Source organism: Lepidochelys kempii, chromosome 1 (assembly GCF_965140285.1).
Source record: "Lepidochelys kempii isolate rLepKem1 chromosome 1, rLepKem1.hap1, whole genome shotgun sequence".
NCBI lineage: Eukaryota > Metazoa > Chordata > Testudines > Cheloniidae > Lepidochelys > Lepidochelys kempii.
This window is the reverse complement of record NC_136380.1, coordinates 269,109,683-269,130,419: the sequence shown is the minus strand read 5'-3', so window position 1 is coordinate 269,130,419 and position 20,737 is coordinate 269,109,683. Positions and strand designations below refer to the sequence as shown.

General features: G+C 42.2%; 1 protein-coding gene across 1 annotated transcript in view; it reads left to right on the top strand.

Moving 5' to 3' along the window:
- Positions 1-5,567: 5,567 nt before the first annotated feature.
- The window catches only part of ELK3 (ETS transcription factor ELK3), a 60,491-nt gene continuing 45,321 nt past the window's right edge, over positions 5,568-20,737 (top strand). Inside the window, exon 1 of the mRNA XM_073327481.2 lies at positions 5,568-5,997. The gene's annotated coding sequence lies outside the window, so the exon portion shown is untranslated. The remainder of the gene's footprint in view (positions 5,998-20,737) is intronic.

Below are 20,737 nucleotides of genomic sequence, written 5' to 3'. Positions count from 1 at the left end.
CACATCCTACGCAACAGGCAACCCATTACAAATACATAGTTAGGCAGGCTAACCTAAATGAATCACATATATGAGTGTCAACTTTAACCTAAATACATGGCGTCAAATGCTTCTTTCTGCTACACAATACAGAGGAAAACAAAATGTGCCAGAGGAAGAAGAGAGTGGGACAGCAGTGGCCTCCACTGCATAATCCCCATTGACTACAATACTGCAGAGTCCCCATGTTTACAAGTCCATGTGATAGGACTACTACAGAACTTGGGGGATGGGTATGAGGCAGGGAAAAAGCTGGGGAGCAGTCACTCTCTGGAGAATCCTCCCTTAAGGGTGCAGGCAAATTTATAATGGAAACCCAGCAGTAACTCTCCTTCTGGGCCTGCAAACTCCACCCACAGAGAACACATTGATGTACAGTTATTGTTGAAGGTGCTACTATAGGGGAAGAGGAAACCCAGGAAACAGTGCAAAGGCCCTAGTTCTCTTTGGTGTTCCACTTACTTGTTTCATGGAATGGGGATGCAATTACCCCTTCTTTATTCTCTGTCAGAATGATTAAAAGGAAACTCTGTGAGCTGAAACTTGCAGGGTTTTCCTGTCCCTGAGAATGTGGTCCAGCAGTTTAACTTTATTTTAATTAAGACAACTAGTTGTTAGTCGAGGAGTTGCAGTTCTACTTAAGTCTGCTCTGCAAGATCCTCTACAGCTCAGCAGAATGCCCAGACAGAAATAACACTCCAATGGGAACAGCATATAATCAGTCCTTTTGAAACATCATGTATATAGAACCAATGCTTTACCTTTGAGGTACTGTAGGTGGTACTTTAATTGCTTTAAAACGATGTATAAAACTGAGGTCCTGGACACTTGTGAGCAATAAAGACCTCATGGGATTTTTTGGCAAGACCAACGTTGCTGGCTTTGGAGCTCAGATATGTCCAGCTACAGGAAAGAGGGAGAGAAGAGAAAACCCAGGTCTGTTGGTGGACCATTCATTACTATTGATGCAACTTGTCAGGCATTCAGATATTACAATGACAGGTGTGGCACAAAACCCAAGATAAATTAGATCATCATTCCAACTTGGGTAATTACATTCTACTTGCCTATAGTCCAAAACCTCTTGGATACCCCAGTAACCAGGAAGGTACTTGTTCAAGTTAGAATTACATAAAAAGATGTATTATTATTTAATATTTATATTACTGTAGAACCATTGGCCTAGGCGCTACACAAGCAAGTACAAAATAACTGACCCTGCACCACAAAAATTGCAATCTAAGAAGACAACTGAACGCAAAATATGGGGAAGGGTAAGGGATACAATATATATATATATATATATGATTTTTTATATATATTTGCATTTATAAAACTATTATAAATAAATTGACAACTATCCTCATCTGCCTGCAACCTAGCCCTTATTAATTAGCTATTTTTATAGTCATCATGATAGATTTAAGAAAAAACACGCTTATAGTGTCCAGAGATCAGAGCAAAATTGTGCTAGGTCCTGTACCAACACAGAACTAGACACGATCCTTGAAGAGTTTAAATGGAGAACAGAATCACAGTAAAACTGGCCTGAACTTTAGTATATAAATAAGGGATTGGGTGCTTACAGGAATGCACAAGATTTATAGTCAACTTTAAAAACACAGTAAAATCTGTCTTAAGGGACAGACACAAATTGGTTGCTTAATTAAGATGTCTAATAAAAAAGAGGAAGAATTATACATTGTACATTTGGGGCTGCATTAGGGAAAACTCTTACTACAGGGCCGGGGGTGGGGGGGGAGGGCTGCTTTAAACAGTTGGCTTCTTGCACAAGTTTGATTGTCTTTAGACAAAAGGGACTTAAGAGACATCTGGGGTGCATATATTTTGCCTGGGTTCACTCCACCCCATCTGGTTGGGCATTCCAGCTGGCAGATCACCAATAGCATATAGCAGTATTATGTCTCACTCAGTTGCAACGGAGCTAGTCACTAGTTACAGTCTACTCCCTTGCTAGTGTGACAGCTGCCATCTAGGTCAACACTGAACCCTGAACCAGGAACTCCAGAGAGGAAAGAATGAATCTCTACAGCTTGAAGTAAAGAGCGAGGTTTTGTTGTTAGCGGTGAAGACACAGCTCCTGTGGATCAGGTACAAATGGAGACACGCAACACACACTGACAGTGGGTTGCACTAGTCCATCGCTAGTATTTTTAAACCTGCACCATCAGGACCCCTTTCTCTAGGCAACTACTTTTATACCAGACCAAGCCTTCTATAGCATAATAAACGTCTTCCCTCATTCACCATATTTTACTTGTGAATCAATGTTTTAGAGCAGGGGTGGGCAAATTTTTAGGCCTGAGGGCCATATCTGGGAACAGAAATTGTACGGCGAGCCATGAATGCTCACAAAATTGGGGTTGGGTGAGGGAGGGCGTGAGGGCTCTGGTTGGGGGTGTGGGCTCTGGGATGGGATGGGGCCAGAAATGAGGAGTTCAGGGTGCGGGACGGGGCTCTGGGCTAGGGCAGGGGAGTGGGGTGTAGGAGGGGGCTCTGGGCTGGGGGTTTGGGCTCTGGAGTGAGGCTGGGAATGAGGAGTTCAAGGTGTAGGAGGGTGCTCTGGGCTGGGACCAAGGGGTTCGGTGTGCGGGAGGGGGATCAGGGCTGGGGCAGGGGGTTGGGGTGCGGGAAGGGGTACAGGCTCTGGGGTGGGGCTGGGGATGAGGGGTTTGGGGTGCAGGATGGGCCTCCGGGCTGGGATCGAGGATTCAAAGGGTGGGAGAGGGATCAGGGCTGGGACAGAGGGTTGGGGTGTGGGGAGAGGCTCAGGGGTGCAGGCTCTGGGCGGTGCTTACCTCAAGTGGCTCCCGGAAGCTGTGGCATGTCCCTTCTCCGGCTCCTATGCGGAGGTGCGACCAGGTGGCTCTGCACGCTGCCTCATCCGCAAGCATTGCCCCTAAAGCTCCCATTGGAGTGCCGGAGGGGCCATTGGAGTGGGGCCATTGGAGCAGGGCCATTGGAGCGTGTAGGAGCCAGAGGGGGGCCATACCACTGCTTCCAGGAGCTGCGTGGAATGGCCCCCGACCCTGCTTCCTGGCTGGGGTGCTGGAGCAGGGCAAGCCCCAAACCCTGCTCCCCAGTGGGAGGTCAAGGGCTGGCTTAAAATGGCTGGTGGGCTGGATCTAGCCTGTGGGCTGTAGTTTGCCCACCACTGTTTCAGGGTAATCAGGGGGCTAGATTAATTTTGCTATCATCCACACAAGATAAAAAGTTTCCCTCTAATCAAAGTCCTTTACAGCACAATGTCTGTAGGGAGCACATACAAATCTTTTCAAAAAAGATTTTTCTCCAACAAATATCTATCTGTATTATTTGTGTCAATTACACTGTCTAAAACCTCAGAGTTTTTCCACTGCCCACAGAACTTCCTCAAATCTCTGTGCTTCAAACAAATCATGATCACTTTTTTTCAATAAACAAAAAAGTCCCACACTTTTGTCTCCATTTTTCACAGGTTAGCTTCAAGATGCCACATAGTGTCCAATGACATCTTTCTCTCAGCCTGGAGTCTTTATCTAGACTTCCTAGACCAGGGATTCTCAGACTTTTGTAATTCTGACCCCTTTCACACAGCAAGCTTCTGAGTGCGACCCCCGCCCCCTTATACATTAAAAACACTTTTAAATATATTTAGAAACACATTATAAATGCTGCAGGCGAAGTGGGGTTTGAGGTGGAGGCTGACAGTTTGCGACCCGCCATGTAATAACCTTGTGATCCCCTGAGGGGTCCCAATCCCCAGTTTGAGAAGCCCTGTCCTAGACTGTTATTTGGGTGAACAAAGGACTTTAATTTTTAAACCAATATTTTAAATGGCAGAACAATATTTTGAAAGGGAAAATAAATCACTTGCTTGTTTAGAGACCTAATTCCTTTTTTGAAACAATTTGTTCCCTCCTGTTGCTTCAGCATGGAAAAGAAACAATTCAGGACAGCATTGGAAAGTCCATGTCCCAGATCTTAGAAGAAATGAATGAAACATATCATAACTTCAAGAAGAGGAATTCTGGCACCCCCAAACTTCAGCAAATCATCTTCCTGATGCTGGTGCCATGATAACTCCTCTCTTGCACACCCAACTCTAATATTGATTATCTACCTGCATAAATGTTTTCATGTATGCTTCTCAAATGAAGTTTGACTACTATGTTCTAAAAATTTATAGTAGTGCTTAAAACAAGTAAAGGTTATGCCCAATGCATATTTTTTCCAGAAGTGGTACTTTATTTAAAGTTGTACCAACATTTCATCATTTCCACCCCATCAACTTCATGAGATTTCAGTGGACCCCCAAGCTCACACTCTAAACTTCCGTATGTTCTCAGAAGGCATTTCTCAACAATTGACACCTTTACATGTGCATGCACGAAGACATTTCACCTTACCCGAAGCTCTTGTATGTGGGACATTAAGGGATCAGAATTTGGAGTCTTACCTACTTTCCCTGAAAAATCTACAATATGCCTATTGCTAAATGTCAAGATGCTAATGACTAATTTTCAGTGGCAACTGTGACAATTCCCTGTTAGCTTCTTTGACTCCAATTACCTACCATTAATATAGCAGCCATAACCCAAAAATAGCAAGCAAAAATAATGTAACATCCAAATAATGTTATGTCAAGAACATTTTTGAACTCTAATTACCCTGGTTGAATGCTTAATCTTTTAACTATTTAAAAGATGTTACAAGGCAGTACTTATTTAATTTATATATAATTATTAATTACTGAGTATCATTGATGTGTTCTTGGCACCCTACAGGTGTGGGACCTGACTGAAGAAGTTTACGATCAGCATCAGAAAAAGACAGTACAGGAAAGACACATGCAATACATGGAAAGATGATTTAAACTCCAAATGGTGTATGCTTATTATTTTTAATAGAGATGAGTCTGAAGCAAAATCCTTGTTCTGAACATCCTCAAATGGGTTCAAAATCTGAACCCAGATCTGAATTTCACAAATGGCCTGTCTTTATAATGAGCCAAACCAAAAACCATAGAATCCGATTTGGGATTTTCAATCCAGATTTTGAGCACACTTGGATTATTTAAATATGGTTTGTTTGTCTTTTTCCAGTTTGTTTTTAACACTAGATATGTTTGGTGTTGTTTATGTATTTTGAGGTGTTTGTCTATTTAAGGTTCAGTTCTGAGAAGTGGTCAACCTCTTCCAAGGTGCTGAATACTGTGATGCTGCCACTGAAATCAATAGAAGTTGAGGGTGCTCAGTGCTTTGCAGATCAAATCTGGAGATTACACATTCCTTGGGACAAACGCCATGTCTTCTCGCAGTCTTGTAGAGTGCTCAATGCACTGTTAATGCTTAACAAGAAGTAATAATTACTAATAAATAATATTAACATGGTCGTGTTCATCTTTAACAGCTCTGAGCCACTGTCTTTGGAAAAGCTGATTATTTTGCAAAGCCACTTTATGCTCTTAGTAGAGGCTGTTCATGGGCCAGTTTGTTGAGCTTGTTTGAAGCTCCTCCCCTGGGGTGTAGAACAGGAAGAGGTGGAGGTCAGAGGGAGCTGCTGGAGCTCCTTGTGTGTGTGTGTGTGTGTAGTTACCGTTACCATTTTACTATGTGTGTGTCTTATATTACAGCAATGCTGCACATCAGCGGCCAGAGAGAGGGGAGAGGGGAGGAAAAGCCTGTTTACACAGACTGCAAACCGCCTGGGGAATAATGCAGGAAAGGAAGTGAGCCGGCTCTCTGTCTGACTGCTCCAACTTCCTGCTCTCACACACACATACACACCAACCAAGAAAGAAAAAAAAAAAAAAAAAAAAAAGAAAGAAAAAAACCAGGATCTCATTACAAGAGCAACAGAGCGCTTGCAGAAGACTGTCAGCATGGAAAACCAGGGGATTTTACCCAGCTTCCTTTAAACTACAAGGAGAGATTGGAAAAGTCCACCAGGCTCTGGGTATGTAAAAGTGCTTCTGAGCTTGGGCTAAGTAGTGCAAAGTTTTGGGGACTTGGGGAGGTGGCGGGGAATGAGAGCAAAGGGGAGCCAGACGAGCTGTAAGAGACGGGCAACTAGGAGAGTGGATGCAGCCGCGCTGCGGGGCCCAAGGGGCTGCTCTTCCCACAGGCACCACACAGAGTGTTTCCCTTCTGGCTTTTAATCTGCTGATAAAGGACAATGTGGCTGGAAGGGGCCCGGGCTGGGTGCGGGGACATCAGCTTCTCGGGCAGTCCGTGCAAGGGAACCCAGAGCAAACTCTTGACTCTAAGGCAGAAATCCCTGGTGGTAACTCGGGGGACAGGGCCCGGAGCCCCGCGAGGGATACCTGGCAGCACGGCGGGGGCTTGCCTGAGAGGAGCAAGGGGGGGTGTCTCTTCCTTGTCTGGGGGGAGCAAAGGGGGGGGGTCTCTGCCTTGCCTGAGGGGAGCAAAGGGGGTGTGTGTCTCTGCCTTGCCTGAGGGGAGCAAAGGGGGGGCCGTCTCTGCCTTGCCTGAGGGGAGCAAAGGGGGGGTCACTGCCTTGCCTGAGGGGAGCAAAGGGGGGGTCACTGCCTTGCCTGAGGGGAGCAAAGGGGGGGTGTCTCTGCCTTGCCTGAGGGGAGCAAGGGGGTCTCTGCCTTGTCTGGGGACAGAGGAGGCCCCGGCTGACTGGGGTTCAGGGGGTCACTGCCTGGCCTGGCTGGGGAAGGGAGAGAGGAGGCGAGGAATAGTTGCCTGGCTAAAAGGGGAAGAAGACGAGGGGAGAGAGAAGTGTCTGTGTTTGGGGGGCAGGAAGGGGTCAGGGTCTGCCTGGGACGAGAGGCAGGGGGCCACTGTCTGCCAGGGCTCTCTGGGGAGGGAGCATAAATCAGAGATAGAAATAACTGACTGCCCAGGAAGCCCTTTGGGGTGCGCTTTGCATTCACTCGCTGCCTAGGGCGTCCCAGCTGCTGGGCCACGTGGGCCATTTTTAAAATTAAAATAATCACAGTAGTGACTGGGGGAGGGGTCTGGGTGTTTGTCAACACGCCCAGGCGCTGGGGCAGTGTGTGGCGATCCCCGCAGCCTCTGCAAGGGGCGAAGGGGGCTGTGGGGGGAGGAGAGTTCTTGCAGAAACTGGAAAGGGGGGATTTAAAAAAAAAAAGTGTCGGGAGAGTTTCAGGCTTGTCTGGAAACAGCAAGACTAATTGCCATGCGCTTCCGGTTTGAAACTGGCAGCAGACAACATCTTGAAAATGAGTCACTGCAGCTCACAAAGAAACTCTGTGGTTTTCTCCTTCTCAGGTTTATGTATTTGGTCTTTTTACAGTTTCCTTTGTCGTCTTCAGAGTTCCTCTCTTGCCCTCCCCCTCTCTCTTAGGTCCCCCCTCCCCAAAAGCCCTTCTGGCCCATTTTGATACATTTCGCGGGGTGGGGGGAGAGAAAGTGGAGAGTTGTTTTTGGATCTGGCTTTGCTGAAGGTTAGAGGGACTCTGATGCTGCAGGGGGAAAAAGTTCCATGAATTTTCCACTGGCTGCAGGAAGAGAGCCCATTTAGTCATGGCTAAGTAATGTCTGCACACACACACCAACTAATCTCATTAGGAGTTTCCGTTCCCTAACACAGGAGGGTTTTGTGAAGCCCTGTCAGCCTTTCTACCATTGCAGTTGAAAGGAAGACAAGTTACATGTTTATTTACTTAGGGGTATAGGACTCAGACCAGTTTATTCAGTGCAGCATCTTTTCAGGCATGGGGGTCTTCAACTTCAAAAAAAAAAAAGTGGTGTCATTTTAATTTCTAACAAAAAGGCATCTAATATTTTGCTTTTGCAAAATCTTGGTTAGTTTCAGAACTTTAAGCATAAATGTACTTTACAAATATTCGATAGTTGTGGGAGGGTTTGTATGAAAAGGGGGATATTTAGGAGGTTGTACTTAGCTAAACATGTTCCAGACCTCTCTGATGAACTTATGGATTTGCATAGATTTTTTTCAGATAAAAACTACACTCTTGCTGGTAGGTGCTAGGCCACTATGGTGATGGGTACATTAGAACTGTGGTGAGTGGACAAAAGGACAGAATCTTGTTGCATTGTCACTTTATTTGGTTAATTTTAAATTGGCATCTAATTCATGTTTATGCCTTTCAATTTATGTGGTTTGTAAAGTGGCTTTATTATTATTTATGTCTTCTGCAGTAGGGCACAAAGGCTCTATTCAAAATTGGTGCCTTATTGCACACAAAGATATTCTCCCTGCCCCCAAAAATACTTACTTAATTTAAAGTAAGAAGTTGTACAAAGGGAGCATGGAGCAAACAAAGAATATAACAAAGAAAATGAAGTGTTAGTTGTAAGTGTTTTCTGACATAAAAAATATCCAAAAAGTATGTAAAAGAAAAATATGTATGATAAACGTGGTAATGCCATGAACACTGCATTTGACACCTTTTAGCTACTAAATACTGTGCAAAAATATGATGATTGAATGAAGAATTAATAACACGTCTTTACCTGAGATGATCGTCAGCATTTCCTTTACTTTCTGTGTTCATCCTGTGCTAAGTTTTTCTGTATAGAAGAGATTTTTGACCAATGCCACACTGTAAGGCAATTTCATTGGTGGATTACTGCCCACTACAGCCAGAGTGAGAGAGACATTCATTTCATACGCGGTCACACTAGAACTTTAGAGATGATATATATTAAACATAGAAAATGCCTAATCCCTGGTCAGCTATCAAAAATAATCTTCAGACAGTAAGTGTTATTTCTCTTTTCAGAGAGTTCATCTTTCTGTGAAAATCTGAGTTTTCAAGAGATAACCATATTACTGGGAACATTTAATATTTCAAAGTCTGTTGGGTAGGAACCAAACAGTACAAGTTATAATCCAGTGAATATTCTGTGACACCAAAAGCCCTATTAGACTGTCTGTAACATTAAACATGAACTCTGTTTGTTAAATCTACACTTTAGTTTAATTAGCAGGGTTATGTAAATATTGTTGGAATTTCAAAATCCCATCTGTTGCGTCTATATAGACTACACATATTTAGAGTATATGTTAATTATATGAATTTGATTTAATTCAGAATAAGTGAAAACATCTTGATGCCTTCATAATGATGTTCATGAAAATGGTAATATATCAGTTGTATGTACTACATATTTGAAATAAATAGTAAAGCACAATCCACAAGTGTTTTATAAATAAAATACATTGACTCAAGTGTGGGGAGAAAAAGTCTAAATTTTATTTTCTTCCACTCATGAATAATGCAATTCCCCTTAAATTATAAAAATGCTTTCTATGTGTATTTATTATATTATCTCATTCCTTAAATATTTTGTTTGTAAAATAAAAAAGTGATTAAGAAAAAAGTATATATCATTACCTACAGTGATTATTCATTTTATATTTACCTAATATTTCTACTATCAGAGTTGCATACATTTGTTTTTTCTCAGAATATTTATAAACTGAAACATTTCCAAGAGCTGTACCTTGTAAAGAAATTTTTTTTACACACTGGGAATCCATGTACCCTTTTTATGTCACATTACCACTTACATGTAGTAGACCAAGACAAATAGCACAATCTCAAATAAATAAAATAAATAATCCTCCTTACAAATAAGTTTACAAAACACTACACACGTACCTATCCTTTACTTCTAGAGATACAATCAGTTTTACTTTCAATCATTAGAGAGACTTACTACTCGCTGATTCATAGTGCGTCTTACTCCATTCAGGTGATGGTATTTCATTTAACTTAAGTCATGATTACAAAGTAAGTATTTTACTCCAGAGGCTGAAGTTTTGTCTTTCTTTATACAGTAAATTTGATTGTGTCAGCTGTACACTCACCTTGTAATCCCATTTTTGGAATGGATGCCAACTCAGGGTGTGTGTGTAGGATGGGGGAATGTTATAGGAGAGTAGTAGCAATCAGGTGATTTTATAAACCTGATATTGAGGTACAACAGAATTTAAATGTTTTTTGTTATGAGAGAATTATTATACAATGAAAATGTTGTATTAATTTGTTGGTTCACACAGATGCATTGAGCCCCATGCAGTGATTGAGGGTGATATGCTCTCATACAATGCATCATACATAGGGAAGCTAAGTAACAAAGATGCATGAAAAATATGGGTGCAGAGTCTTAGGTGTGGGAAATGCAGTTATATGATGTCATGCCAGTTTCAGGAGACTGAAAAGCAATAGACTTTCAAGTAACATAAGATTTGGCTATGGATGAAAAAGGGGATTGTGGTGTTTGCTAACAGAGGAGGAAGCCTAGTACACAGTTATTTATGATGCATGTTATCTGTAGAAAGAGTAATTTTCTAGGAAAAAGGGACTGTAAGCTAAGCCTGTCTTAGTTGGCAGTACATGTTAGTGACAAATCATTAAGAAGTTTGTATACCCATTTGTGGTCCTCTGTGGGCCAAAGAGTCCTGTGTCACAGAATAAGATAAACTAGAGATGGAAAAAACTTGTTTGATCAACCAGTCCATCACATAAAGGCATGACTGATTGGATGTGTTTGAAATCTGGACTGATTATCAATCCACATAGCCTTCTTATGGTGATTTTATTCCAATCTAGATTGCGTGTGAATATTGACTTCTGAATTTCTGTTAGAGCCACCAAATTGATTCCAGGACATGGGTCTATTATGTGCCAGTTCCAACAAGATTTCTGCTGGTTTTCAACTGCTACATGTCTTTTGTGACCACACCCAATGGCAATTACAACAGGCTGTTGCTAATGTGCTTTTGAAAACACTATTCTGTGGATCCCACTACTGATTTGTAGTCGTAATTTTCTATGGAGTTTTTCCTCACTGTTTTCCACAATAAGGAATCATATAACCCTGAATCATTAGGCAGATGTTTACTTGGTCTGTAGCTTGTGTAATGAATCAGCTAATATTTTTGAGACTGTTGAGAGTTCTTGAAAGACTGAACGTATCTGTTCTCATGTTGAAGTATTTTGTTGAATTATGTATGATTTAAGAATTAGTCACGATTTGCAGCAGAATGTTGGGAAGTAGGAACAGAAAGTCCAGCTCACTACACACAAAAATAAAATGGTAAACGTATGGAAACAAACCAGATGAGACATAAAGTATACCTTGTGTGTGTACTTTCCTAAAACAATATGCATATTTGTCTTTGTTCAGCATTTACTTAAATGGTTATGTTTACATTTTTATGTCTAATGGTAGCTTCTCCAGAATTAAAGTTTTTAAATGGTTTATCTTTAAAAAGAGACTTTAGCTTGGATCCATTTTTGGATCCATTATGTTTACATTTAATGGTAACTTTAGCTTGGATCCATTTTTGGATCCATTATGTTTACATTTAATGGTAGCTTCTTCAGAATTAAAGTTTTTAAATGGTTTATCTTTAAAAAGAGACTTTAGCTTGGATCCATTTTTGGAAAATACTTTTGTTGGTTTTCTAAACAACATAATATAACAAAAAAAATTCCTGTAACAAGCACTACATTCAATAACATCACTGACCCACTAACTACTGATTAATTCAGTATCATATAATGCCAGTATATGGACCCTATGTGTTCTTCTAGTGAAGTTCTGATTTTTAAAATTATTATAGTGGGACATGCAATCCAGAAATCTATCCTGAAATTGTTGGTCTGTTCAGTTTCTGTAATAGAGATGGCCAGTATCTCCCTGTCTATTTTAAAACTACATACTTCAGTAGCAGCTTTAACTTAAGTGATGTACTTAAGAACAAAATGGCCCAAGTGTAGCCTGGTGTAAGCAGAACTCCACTGAAGTCATCTTTATCAACTCCGGTGGAGTTACACCTGTTAATACCATATCTGATTTTGACCCACTAGCATTACTGATGCTTTTGCAGTCTACTTTATCATAGACTGATACTTACATTCTTCAAGGAGGTATATCCATAAACTGTGTGAAAAAAGTTAACTAGGGACTAGATTCTGTGCCCCATGCTAAGCCTGAGTAGCCACTCTTGCTTACAAATTGACTGTTTAATAATTTGTTCCAGTATCTTTCCAGGTATTGAAGTCAGACTGACCTAATTCCTTTCTGACCTCTTTGTTCTCCCTTTTTATGTTTACCCTTCTCCAGTCCTCTGGGACCTCACCCGTCCTTCATGAGTTCTCAAAGATAATTGCTAATGGTTTCAAGATTGCTTCAGTTAGTTCCTTAAGTAGCCTAGGATGAATTTAATCAGGCTTTGATGACTTGAATACATCTAACTTATCTAAATATTCTTTCCCTATTTTGGCTTGCATTCCTTTCCCCTTGTTTTTAATATTAATTGTGTTGTGTATCTGGTCACCATTAACCTTGTTAGTGAAGACTGAAACAAAATTGGCATTAAACACCTCAGCCATCTTGATGTCATCAGTTATGAGCTCTCTTTCGTGCTAAGTACAGGACCTACACTTTCTTGACTTTCTCTTGCTCCTAATGTATTTAAAGAACCTCTTCTTATTGCCTTTTTTGTTCCTTGCTAAATGTAACTCATTTTGTGCCTTAGCCTTTCTGATTTTGGCTCTATGTGCTTGTGCTTTTTTTTTTTTTACACTCCCCCTTAGCCATTCGTCCATGTTTCACTTCTTGTAGGATTCCTTTTTGATTTTTAGGTCATTAAAGAGCTCCTGTTACAGTAGAGGTGGGCAAACTACGGCCCATGGGCCGCATCCGGCACACGGGACTGTCCTGCCCGGCCCTTGAGCTCCTGGCCCCTCCCCTGCTGTCCCCCCTCCGCCGCAGGGCTTGCTCCAGCTGGGCATTGTGTCTTCCAGTCCTGCGGCTCTGAGCAGCATGGTAAGGGGGCAGGGAGCGGTGGGGGGAGGAGGTTGGATAAGGGGCAGGGAGTCCCGGGGGGCAGCTAGGGGACAGGGAGCAGTCAGGGAGCAGGGGGTGGTTGGATGGGGTCCCAGGGGGGGCAGTTAGGGGCTGGGGTCCCGGGAGGGGGTAGTCAGGGGACGGAGCGGGGGGGTTGGATGGGGCGGAGGTTCGGGGGAGGGGGGGCGGTCAGGGGACGGAGGAGGGGGGTGGGGTTGAATAGGCGTGGGAGTCCTGGAGGGGGTAGGGTTGTGGATAGGGGGTTGGGGCAGTCGGGGACAGGGAACGGGGGGGTTGGATAGGGTGTGGGGTCCCAGGGGGCGGTTAGGGACCTGGGAGGGGGCGGTCAGGGGGACATGGAGCAGGGGGTTTGGATGGGTCAGGGGTTCTGAGGGGGGCAGTCAGGGGGCGGGAAGTGGGAGGGGGAGGGGGGCCAGGCTGTTTGGGGAGGCACAGCCTTCCCTACCCGGCCCTCCATACAGTTTCGCAACCTCGGGCCAAAAAGTTTGCCCTCCCCTGTGTTACAGCCATGTTGGCCTCTTACAATTCTTCCTATCTTTCCTTTGCATCAGGATAGTTTGCGGTTGTGCCTTTTATATTATCTCAGTGAGCAACTGCCAGCTCTCCTTAACTCTGTTTTCCCTTAGATTTTCTTTTCATGGGACCTTATCTACCAGTTCTTGGAGTCTGTTAAAGTCTGCTTTTTTTAAAATCTGTTGTCCTTATTCTACTGCTCTTACTCCTTCTTTTTCTTATAATCATGAAATCTATTATTTCATGGGCACTTTCACTCCAAATTGCTACCAATTCCTTCCTGTTGATCAGAATCATGTATAAAATGGCTGACCCCCTGGTTACTACTTCCACTTTCTGAAACAAAAAGTTGTCCCCAATACATTTCAAGAACTGATTGTAAGTTCTGTGTTTTGCCATATTACATTTCCAACAGATGCCTGGGTAGTTAAAGTCCCCCATTACTACCGGATCTTGTGTTTGGGATATTTCTGTTATTTGGTGGTCTTTAGTAGACTCTCTACGATGATGTCACCCCTACTTTTTACCTCTTTCATCTTTACGCAGAGACATCAATTGGTCTGCTCTGACCTCCTTCTGGATCTCTGAACAAGTTCATATTTTTGATGTATAAGGCAACACCTACTCTCTTTTTATCCTGCCCGTCCTTCCTGAACAAGCTATACCCTTTTATAACAATATTCCAGTCATGGAACTTATCCCACCAAGTCTCCGTGACACCAGTGAAGACTTAATTTAGCTTATATACTAATATTTCCAGTTCTTCCTGTTTATTCTCTTTGCATTTGTACATCTAAGATATTGAGGAAATTCCTCTGCTGATGTCCCTCTTTTTTCTCCTGTGACCCTATTGTAATTTTCCATGCTCCCCTCTTCCCCCAACATCTAACCCTCCGTTAAGGTTGCCTTTTTTTAATTTTTACCTGTGGGCTTTTGTCCCCTGCCCCCTTTGAACCTGGTTTAAAACCTCCTCTCTAGGTTGGTGAGTCTGTGCACGAAGGTGCTCTTCCCCTTCTTGGTCAGGAGACCCTCTTCCCAGAGCAGCATCCCATGGTCGAGGAAGCCAAAGCCCTCTTATCAACACTATCTGCATAGCCGTGCATTCATCTGTAGAATGCATGTGTTCCTGCCTGGGCCCTTACGCTCCATCGGGAGGATGGATCAGAACACAATCTGCATGCCTTCACTCTTGCTTCTGGAGTCCTGTGCTCAGGGTCATACTTAGCAGTATCATTAGTGCTCACATGGACGAGTAACACTGGGTAGTGGTCAGAGGGATGGATGAGCCTCAGCAACCTTTCCGTAACATCTCAGATGTGGGCTGCAGGCAGGCAGCACACCTTTGCAGAAATCACGTCAGGTCAGCAGATGGATGCCTCCGTCTCCTTCAGAAAGGAGGCCCCAACCACCAGCACCCTACACCTACTCTTCCTAAGTGCAGTGACTGTGAGCCTCCCAGCTTTGGGAGCAGGTGGCTCTTCCTCCTCAGCCATTGAGCTCTTCTCCTTGTGTCCTGTTGCCAGTATGATGTACAGTTCATTCACCTCAGTGGACCTGGGTGGGGGTGAAGCACTGTCTATTGCCCAAGGTGGCCAGTAGCCAGTCTCCTCCCTGTACAGCATCCAGTTTTCCTTCTTCCTCTGGTGCTGGTGTAGTCATCTGTAGTTGGCTAACATCCTCCATCCGAGATGTTTCCAGTTGTGTCCTGTTGATGAAGTCCTCACACTCCTGGATGCTACACTGATGCTACATCTTCCTGCAGCTCTTCTTACCTGTTTCCCGAGGGACTCCACCAACAGACACCTCTCGCACCGGGTCATTGCCCTGTCAGTCTTTCGTCAACAGGGACATGCAGGCCTCAGTCCCAGTAAGTCAAAGCCAGGGCTTGGATGGAAGCCTCCAGGATCAGGATGCCTGTCTGATGCGGGACCCCACAGATGCAGGGAGAGAGAAAGAGCAAGTGGTGGTGTTGGTGACATGCCGTTTTCCTCCCATGGCAGGTTCTTCCTTGTAGAGCAGTAGTTCTCAACCTTTCCAGACTACTGTACCTCTTTCAGGAATCTGATTTGTCCTGCACACCTCAAGTTTCACTTCACTTAAAAACTATGTGCTTACAAAATCAGATATAAAAATACAGATGTGTCACAGCACACTATTACTGAAAAGTTTCAGAGTAGCAGCCGTGTTAGTCTGTATCCGCAAAAAGAAAAGGAGGACTTGTGGCACCTTAGAGACTAACCAATTTATTTGAGCACAAGCTTTCGTGAGCTACAGCTCACTTCATCGGATGAAGTGAGCTGTAGCTCACGAAAGCTTATGCTCAAATAAATTTGTTAGCCTCTAAGGTGAAGTGAGCTGTAGCTCATGAAAGCTTATGCTCAAATAAATTGGTTAGTCTCTAAGGTGCCACAAGTACTCCTTTTCTTATTACTGAAAAATTGCTTACTTTCTCATTTTGTCTGTATGAAATTTTAGTTTGTGCTGACTTCGCTAGTGCTTTTTATGTAGCCTGTTGTAAAACTAGGCAAAGATCCAGATGAGTTGATGTATCCCTGGAAGACCTCTGTGTACCCACAGAGGTACACATACCCCCGGTTGAGAACCACTGTTGTATAGTACCTGCAAGTTAAGTAAAGGGGAAAAAAAACCAACCCTGCTGCCCTGCGTTCCTTCACTGATGAACAAGCCTTAGTCTTGAAGCTGCCTTCATCTCACCAGCCACTGGGTGACTCAACCCTTCTCTCTCAGTCACCTCTTATCACTGCTCTATCCAGTTAAAAACTGCACTGCTCTCACTTCTAAGAGCCCCTGCTAGAAAGGGGGCACTAATTTACCTAACTGCAGGGCAACATAACCCGGACAGTCAGCAACCAAGTCTAGATTTCAAAACACAGCAACCAGCTCAGAGTCCTATCAAACTCAATGGCAAACTCCCAGCAGAGAAAGTGCCTCTTTTGCTCCCCAAATTTAATCAATAGCAGTAAGTTAGAGGTGCCCCAGAGATACGTATCAGTTGGCTAACTCCCTTCTTGAGATGAGGGATAAGGAATCCTTCTGCAGGCCACAAGCCGTTTTGCAACTGCATTTGAACACATACTTAACTCTGAGTATATGACTACTCCTATTAATGTCATGGGACTACTTGCATGCTTTAAGTTAAGCACATGATAAAGTGTTTGCTAGTGTAGCCCTTAGTGGGACTGTAGTAGATCCTGACACTCCTATGCCTGCCCCTACAGGGGCCAAAGGTCTTCCTGGTGCGTCATAGCCCTGTTTCAAAAGCTTGTGTCAGGATATGCAGAGCAACTTCGTGGCGTGCAGAGGATGCTGGTCCCTGTATGAGCTCCCCAAATCCTGTTTCATGGAACAGAACCATTTCAACCTTGTCTTGGGCTGTCTATGCCAATTTATTATTCCATATCAGAGGGTTCCAAATACAGAGCAGCAACACTGACTCATTTTCTGGGGTTTTTGAAATGTGTACTATCTTAATGTCATACCTCAGGTTTATTAACATCCTAACTGCAAGGGTAATAACAGAGAAAATCCTGTCTCTCTCACCCTTCACAATGTTCTATACCAGTATGCATGGCCGTTTAAAATGTTGCCTGCATTTATTTTTAAACATACTACAGTGTTAGCTGCTAACAGAAATGCTGTTTAAGTCACGTAATGAATCATTGTCACAATCTCCCTAGGCACATGTTTTTCAATCTTTAAAAAATTTTGTAAAATGTATAAAGGGCTCTCTCAGTGTTAACATAGAAGATGGGCTAAGTATTAGCTCTGTGTAAAATGCCATCTTGCAAGATGAAGTTTTTCTTGAAAATACTGGCAAAACCAAACCATAAATAGGAGTTTGTTTAAAACCTAGTATTTTTACATTTGTACAATCATCTACTTAGGATATTTGTTAAAATTATTTAAATATGGTCTTGTAAAAGTTTCACCCTGCTAGTTTTGTGAAACAACTGACGTGCTAATACATCTGCAGAACAGAGATCTATTACAACATACATGTCTCTAGTGGCAGCATTTCACTGTAATATCTCCTCATATCCCTTTATCATCAGTCTGTTCTGTACAAATAGAGTTAATTGAGTATCTTTCAGCCTGAGCTTTCTGAGAAAGGTCCTGGTATGTATTCCAACTATTAAACAATTTATATTGAAATGGTGTTCAGCGGCCCCCTTTGTGCTAGTACAAACAGATTCCAAAAGTTTACAATCTACTTCAGTCAGCTTTTCTGAGCAAAACAATACAGTAATGCCATAGAAGAATGAATAATATTAGAAGTTATATAGAAGGGAGAGACAAATTCTGATCTTAGTTACATTAGTGGAGTCTGGAAAAACTCCACTGACTTCAGAGGAGTAGTTTCAGATTACACTAGTTTAACTGAGATCAGAATCTGGGTTTACCTTCTAGATATAGGGGTCAGATCTTGGCCTCTATGAAGACTGCTTTATCCTACTCTGGTGACTCAGAGTAGACTTAAAGCTTGTCTAAATGGTCAGTTGAGGAAAATCCTTCAGTGGAGTAGGGCTGGCATAGGGAGCCTAATTACACCACTGCCTCATTCCAGTGATCTCTGTTTGCTACAGGCGCCATGGAGGTTAAAGCTGTTTGCAAATTAGAGCAGCCCCAGGCTACTCTAATGTACAACAGTGGCTGAACTGATCCCCAGTCAGCTCCAAGATTGGGGGAGTACAAAGGTTGCATACATCCCCTTTTGCTATGCAGCATGGCAAGGCCTGAGGATAGTGGCTATAGTCTTTAGATCTTATTTGACGAGAGTGACCGAATACCTCATCCACGATGCAATATACAGTTGCACGAAATAATAATAATATTATATATAACATTATATATAATATAATAATAATATTCTTGCTGTGTGTCCTGGAAAGCTGCAGAGATGTTAACAGATTAGTTGGTGAACAAATGTAATTTCTAAAGCTTTCACAAAAAGAAAAGGAGTACTTGTGGCACCTTGGAGACTAACCAATTTATTTGAGCATAAGCTTTCGTGAGCTACAGCTCACTTCATCGGATGCATTCAGTGGAAAATACAGTGAGATTTATATACACACAGAACATGAAAAAATGGGTGTTATCATACACATTGTAAGGAGAGTGATCACTTAAGATGAGCTATTACCAGCGTGGGGGGGGGAGACGGGGACGGGGAAAGAAAACACTTCAATCTCTCTGGTCACTCGATCTCTGACCTAAAAGTCGCAATATTACAACAAAAAGACTTCAAAAACAGACTCCAACGAGAGACTGCTGAATTGGAAGTAATTTGCAAACTGGATACAGTTAACTTAGGCTTGAATAGAGACTGGGAGTGGATGAGTCATTACACAAAGTAAAAGTATTTCCCCATGATTATTCCCCTTCTCCCCCCCCCCCCAGACGTTCTTGTTAACTGCTGAAAATGGCCCACCTTGATCATCACTACAAAAGGTTTTCTTTCCCCGCCCCCACCCCTCCCCCGCTCTCCTGCTGGTAATAGCTCATCTTAAGTGATCACTCTCCTTACAGTGTGTATGATAAACACCCATTTTTTCATGTTCTGTGTGTATATAAATCTCCTCACTGTATATTCCACTGAATGCATCCGATGAAGTGAGCTGTAGCTCAAGATGCGGCCGGCTCACGAAAGCTCATGCTCAAATAAATTGGTTAGTCTCTAAGGTGCCACAAGTACTCCTTTTCTTTTTGCGAATACAGACTAATACGACTGCTACTCTGAAACCTGTTCTAAAGCTTTGTGATTTAGGCACTTTTTCTATAGTGATGTTTGTGGCAAAAATTTAAGTGATGCTCCTTCCCTCTCTTCTTCATAGTTTGCAGCAACCATGGGAATTGATTTAAGTACACAGGATATTATGAATCCTGGAAGACAATGATCAGATTTTTTTTTTTTGTTTAAATAACGTACACCTTAAACTGTAATTTATAGCCCACTAGCTATGTTAGTGTTTATATTAATGTATGAAGTGAGAGACAAGATGCTGGGTGATAACTGTAGATACCTGTAGGTCTTATCAGCGTGCTAGGTATGTGAAAAATGGTACAGACTAAGAGATAAGTTAGTTATTTCATTAGGCTTCAGCATTAGCACTAGAGCAAACCAGAACCTGGATAGCTTTTGGCATAACAGAACTTTTGTGGATCAATTTTGTATCTGAGAAAGGGAGAAGGAAACTAATATTCTTGGAATTTGAGACACATGGGAGTACATACCAGTGATTCTTAATTTAGGGCTAGATTTTTAACCCATTACTCATTCTGGTGAACAGTTAGTCACAGGACTAATCCTATGGAAACCAGCAACTGTGGGTCTTGACTACTCCTGTGAGTAACTGCTCACCAATGTGAATAAGGGATTCATGATTTTGGATTAGTCTATAATAGCTATCAAAGGAACATCAGCTATTTTTTTAGGAGACTCTGTGTATGCAAATGTTTATATATGTATAGAAATTGCCTTTTACTAAATCAGACCATGCAATTTTTAGTATAATCATACAACTAAATCCCAGTGCAACGAGTAAGTACACAGATAACCTGCTTGTGCTATTTTATAATTTTATGATTCATCTTTCTTAAGCCAACACATTCTGAAAAACCAATTTACGGAAGAGGGGTAGCTAAATCTGCCAACATATGTTGCCATCAGCTCACTATGTTTCAAGTGTCAGTCTCATCTTCAAACTAAGCCAAAACTAAATTACTAGAATTGCATTCCCTTTCCTTTTGACCATATCCTTTTCTAGACAAAGTATTAAGAGACCTGTTCGTTTTCCTGAGTTTCTAGTAAAAGACAAGTCAGTTAAGAGTGGAGGATTGGTTTAAAAATAAAAATATTGTATAAAAATAGCAGTAAATATACAGGGAACATTTACAGTATTGATAAACTTATTAAAAATGCATTTCCTCATTGTAGTCATCAATATCAATTATAAAAGCTTCTTTTTCTGTACCTTGTCACAAAATTGGAAGCTTTTAAACACTAGTTAAAGTACAGGCTCACCGGTAAAGAAGTCATATTTACTTTTAGGAGTAAGCGTCATTGGATATGTTGAGTAAACTCCTCAGAAGTAGCATCTGCACCTGCAAACAAATATCTAAATACGTGGCAGTAACACTGCCTTTATCTAGCTGTTTTCCCACTGAATGTATATTTTTTTCAACATTTAAAATGGAGACTTTCAAAGATTTTATATAACGGAACAAAATAATTATAACTGAGCCCCACTGACACAGGCAAAAATGTAACAAAGAAATTCATATGGGGAGAATAAAGATACAGGGCTGCCTTTGAATCTGGAAGT